The following is a 5895-nucleotide window of genomic DNA, read 5'->3' as shown; positions in this document are numbered from 1 at the left end:
ATTCACCTAAATCTCTCCAAGAGGAATTAGCACAGGTTACTTCTCCTCGCAGCCACCCCCAAGGCCATCTACATTCTATCATAAAGAAGAGCATTTACAGTAAATGGGTAGCTAAATGGATCGTGATCATGCCTCTGTATAGTGAAATTTGGACTGTACTGAGGCTGTAGGGGAGGACAGTGAACCCTCCCGGAGACCCTGGGACTCCACTCCATTCACAACATTCATTTTGGCTATTTCTCTGGGGAGGTCTTTTGTTTGCAACTCAAAATTAAAGGGACTTTTGTGTCTTTACTTACTTTAAGAACGTTGTGTAGAATCCTAAAATAATTTAAAAATGAAATTGTTAATGCCCTAGAATTTGATAGTTCATGTGTTTATCATTCAGAGAAAGAGTTTGCTTAGATCGGGACAATAAAGCAACTGGCAGACTACATGGTTTCAAAACCTTACGTACAAGGCTTCCCTGGTGGCGCAGTGGTTGGGAGTCCGCCTGCTGATGCAGGGGACGCGGGTTCGTGCCCCGGTCCGGGAGGATCCCACGTGCCGCGGAGCGGCTGGCCCCGTGGGCCATGGCCGCTGAGTCTGCGCGTCCGGAGCCTGTGCTCCGCAACGGGAGAGGCCGCGGCAGTGAGAGGCCCGCGTACCGCAAAAAAAAAAAAAAAACCTTACGTACATATACACCTACCCATCAAATCATATGAATCTTCACCAGGAAGCATGGAAACTGGAGTCCATAAGGACTTTTATAAGAGTTCAATATGCAAGTCAGAGTAGTCAAGCTGATGAGCCAGAATACTGAAGGATAAATGACTTCTGAATTTTAGGTGTATTCTTCCTCCACTTCTTCCTACTCCTGTGTCTTCTCTTTCTCCTCCTTTTTATTTTATTTTTTTTGAAAGAAAATCTTAATATAAAAAATATGTAGTTAAAAGTATTAGCACAGAATCTATCTCTATTTTCTAGCTGCCAATAAGAGTCTGCCTAGCAGGATTTACTTTTATAAAGTCAAGAAAACAGGTGTGGTGGTAGAAAAAAGGGCAAGCTGAAAGATGCTTAGACCTATCTTTTTGTTGACTTCTCCATTTTTGTTTGGGATACTTGGAACTGATCATCATCAATGACAACTGAAAAGCACTTAGAAATCAGATGAGAGGAAGAGTCCTAACTCTCAGAGCTAAGAAGTTGACTTAAGTAAGATTCTCAGGAGAGCAGTGTCTCTCAAAAGAATTCAGATTGGAAGGGAGAAGGCTTTGGAGACTGCATGTTAACTTTCTCTTTTATGTTCCCCAAATGGAGTGTCTTTCTCTTGTTTCACTGTGGTATTTGTAACTGCTTTAATGCTCTCAGCACAGACTAACATTGTTAGAGTTACTTGGGGCTCTCCTTTCCTTACTGGATTGAGATCTCTAGGAGGGCAGGACTCAGACCTCACTGACCATTGGATTTGCCTCTCAGCTCAAGGATGGGGCCCCTGTGCATCGTCATTGATGATCATTGATGTTATTCAATGCATATATGTTTAATTCAACTGAATTAAAGAGAACTCAGAGGAATGCATTTTATACTTTGTTCCTAGTTTAAAGAAAAATTGCAGCTTGGGTGTTGGATACTACACATCAGTCACATTTCTTATTTCTCATCTAGTTCTTCCATTTCAGGACAGCATTGGTAAGTGACTGCCAAAGCCCACCACATCCCTGGAACCGTTAATTAGCTAATTTTATATCCTTGGCAAGGCCACTGTATTTTGTAGAATGCCCTGGCCATAGGAAGGTTAAATGCAGAGGCAGGCAAAAAAGCCATTACAAAGGATATTAAGTGACCCACATCTAGTGTATCATTCCAGTCACTAATGTTTCCTGCCTTTGTGGTTTGGAGACCCAACCTGCACTAAAAAGCAGAATGCTACAATGCTGTTTCCTAATGGTGGCTATCATTGTTTCCCATATTAGGACAAAGCTAAGCACGAGGGTAGACATTCATCTTCAAAAGCTTACAAAATTACATTCAACTCATTCGGCATATCAGGAGATATAGCCATGCTTGGGAAATGAATTACCCAGCTGAATATCACAGGCATAATGAAGTTGTCAACAGCAACAGTGCAGCTGTAGATTGTCTGAGTACATGTTGACTGTGCTGGCCATTCAGGGACATCCCAGGAAGGAAATTGTTGTCATATTATCCACCACATTCCCAGACTCGACCTGATATCCCCAGAAGCACATGGAAAACAACAGTAACAATAACAAACCAGAAAGAGCATCCTCTTATTCCCAGTATGGGTGGATTCTCTCTCCTCCTGCAGCTCCAATCTGTCATCTTCTTAAAAAAAAAATAACCATGACAAGGGAGTGTAAGTTTAGATTCTAACCTTCCAAACAAACACTTCACAATGGGCTGCTTTAACTCTGTTAACTTCAAAATCAGCCACAGTCCAGCAGGAACGCCAACAACGTGGTTGGAATTTACACCTTTCTTATGAGTCAAAGATGAAGGCATGTTGAGTTGTCCCTTTCTGCAGAAGTGTCTGAGCAGGTTGATACGTAGTGTCTTGACATCAACTAGAATCTTCTGAAAGATTTTCTCGCCTCCCCCCCACCTTTTTTTTTTTGGAAAAAAGAACACTTTTAGCTTTCTCCTCTATTAGTTGAAGGGGTCGGACTAGAAGATCTTGAAGGGCACTTCTGACTCTAGCATGCTATGATATCAAAAGGCTACTAAGAGCACTTAGCACATAAAAGAGTATCTCTGCCGCAAAGACAAATTGCTTTATTTCTAAACAGCTGCTCTTGGTTTGTACTGGAAATACAGTTGTCTCTCAGTGTTCACAGGGGATTGGTTCCAGGACCCTCCCGCCCCCTCCATGCTCCAGTCCCTTATAAAACATGGTGTACTATTTGCACATAACCTATGCACATCCTCCTGTATATCTTATATCATCTCTAGATATTTAATAATATCTAATACAATGTAAATGCTATGTAACTAGTTGCTGGTTCATGACAAATTTGTTTGCTTTTTTGGAACTTTTGGAAATTTTTTTCCTGAACATTTTTCATTGGCGGTTGGTTGAATCCACAGATGTGGGACCCACAGATATGGAGGGTCCACTGTGTGATCTGATACTTCAGAACCAATATAGGTGAACTTTCTTTCCCTAGAGTGCATTGAAATCTGCTTATAACACATGTGTTATTTATCAGGAATGTTTTCTTTTTAAAAAACTAAATAATGTAGATGTGCCTCCCTCATTAATAGAACCCTATATCTATTCATGTTTTCTTTGGATAAAGACAACAAGATGTTTCTATTGGTAGGACTGATGCTTTTGTATACGCTTACCATATTGCATGGGAGCATTTGATCCTTTGATTACCCAAGGTCTTCACTCAGTGAAGAGTGATTTGCATGAGTAATACTCTGGGCAGTTTTGGTGGTCAGTCAAGCCATAGAGAAAATTCTCCTCCTCCCACCCTCATTTATTTTTTTCTCCTGAGTGCCAGCCAAAACTGGATTTTCATAAACTCTTCCAGGAATATTTCTGTTTGGAGTTTAAGTCCAGGTTTAAGTTGAATTGTTGGTGCCTAAGACCAAATTTCACAACAGGTCCTATTATCCTTGGTTAACTGATAAATAAATAAATCTCTGAAGAGGCCTGCCATCTTTTCCAGGTTGCTTTCTCCATTTACTTTGCAGCCCAAGAGTTTCCTAGATGATAGCTGTGTGGATGGCCTGGGATCCAGCCCCCACCAGATTGCTTACCTGCCTATCCCCACAAGGAATACCTCACCAGTTTGACAAACGGTTTATTTCCATAATTTCACAACATCGGAATTTTAGTAGAGAAGATATAAGTCTTTGTAAATAATCACAAAGAGTTGAGAATTCAAAATACTTAGGTAAAGGAGAAGTGAAGACGTTAATTGTATTTGCTCATTCAAACATAATAATGAAGACCTATAGCTGTGGGACAGGACCCAGCAATTATAAAGGTAGTATACACTGTCACTTAGACACTGGACCATAAATGCCGCTTTACCCATTAAAATTACTCTCAGCAGAAGAGAAAAACTTCTTTCCCTTTCTCCTAAAAATGCCAGATCAAGTTTGCTGTGCAAATGTCAGTAGCATCTGACCCAAAGCACACAGCACCAAAGAAGTACTTAACGAATTGAAGAAGAAAGAAAAACAGGAAGAAATAAAAATAAAGTTAAAGAAGTTGTAGTAATACTTTTAAAGAAGGCTTTATAGATTCATCCTGTTAAAATTTAGCTTCATCTCTATTATTCCCACCTTCCCCTTACAGATGTTGGCACAGCCCTTTTATTCCTGGCCTAGTTCTGTCTTCAGACTTCTGTCCCACGTCCCTTTCTTTACTCCGTCCCAGACTCTGAAATCCCATGAGAGCAGACACAGGAGGGGCCAAATGGGGTGCCCTGGCCACTTTGTAAGTTTGCTCAGCAGAGCTTTTTCAAGGACTACATACGCCAAATACTCAATGTAATTCTTCTATGGCATTGTCAGACCTACCGGATGCACCTCGCAAGAGAGCAAAGGAACTGAATGGAATTAGAGGCTCAATGGCTTATTCACTTCATTCATTATTTGGGGGGAAAATCCAAGACTTTGCTCAGAGAGGATTAAAAGGACTGCAACAGGCATCTTCCGTCTGCGCTGCCAATCTAGCTAGGATAGTCTCTGCTTGGTTTGAAAAGGAGGTCACAAAGTTCCACTTATTTCTCAGATCCTCAACACTTAAACTCAGCATGTCAAACACAACCAAAGCTAGTTATTCATTCTCACTGCTCTTTCAGTAATTTACCTTTAGCATCAAAGAAAAGTAGGGATTTTCCTTATAGTCCACCTCCAAAAAGCATTTACTTCTTAAATTAAAACACACACGCACATACAAACACTAACACACACCACACTACAGATTCACCATCTCCTCTAGATATATAAATGAGAAAATCAAGCACTTAGGAGCATTTATACTTCATCAACCAAATATTAATTTAGTGCAATGCAACATATGGGTGGGAGAAATTGTGGCTATATTTTAACTGATTAAATTAAGACTACATAGGCTGAAGAGAGTTACATGTAGCCCAGTGAAACGCACTTGCCCTTGAACAAGAAGAATTTATTTTGAGCTTGGTAGCACTGAGCGGTTGAGACTGAGAGTAGATTCCTTTCTGAGATGACATCAGGCATCACACAAGGACCCCAGAGTTAGAACGAAATGGTTTAGAGTTTTGTTTGAAAAAGGACCACGGTTGCTTTCATTTAACCCAACATCATTACTGCTTTCCTTTCCCCACATCTATACCTTCTTCTACCACACCCTTGTCTAACAGGCCCTCAGGCACTGTAGACTGTTACAGATGAGGGAAGCTGAGGTCAGGGATCCGTTGAAAAGTACAGTACTTGGGAAATGAAATACCAGCTAGAGTAAGGAAATGTGACTAAAGGATTTTGAGTTTGCTACTTTTTAGCTGTGAATCTTTGGTAAGTCACTTGACTTTGGGAGACTCAATTTTCTTATCTATAAATTGGAATTAATAGTAGTTACCCTGCAAAATGCTTGAATAGACACATCACAACAGAAGATATACAAATGGGCACTAAGCACATGGAAGGGCGCTCAACTTGATTAGTCAACAGAGCATTGCAAAATAAAACCGCAATGAGACACCAGTTTACACCTACTACAATGGCTAACATCAAATGTTAGGGAGGATGGTGAGAACTGGCTGAATGCACGTAGATTGTTAAAGGGAGTACAAAATGGTATAATGACTTTGGAGAACGGTTAGGCAGTTTCTCATAAAGTTAAATATAATATACCTTATGACTGCAATTCTACCTTGGGTTTTACCCAAAAGAGAG

The sequence above is a fragment of the Aethalodelphis obliquidens genome, unplaced genomic scaffold (genome assembly GCF_003676395.1).
Source record: "Aethalodelphis obliquidens isolate GAN/ISIS:26980383/991018 unplaced genomic scaffold, ASM367639v1 scaffold58, whole genome shotgun sequence".
NCBI classification, from domain to species: Eukaryota; Metazoa; Chordata; class Mammalia; order Artiodactyla; family Delphinidae; genus Aethalodelphis; species Aethalodelphis obliquidens.
This window is presented reverse-complemented; position numbering follows the sequence as displayed.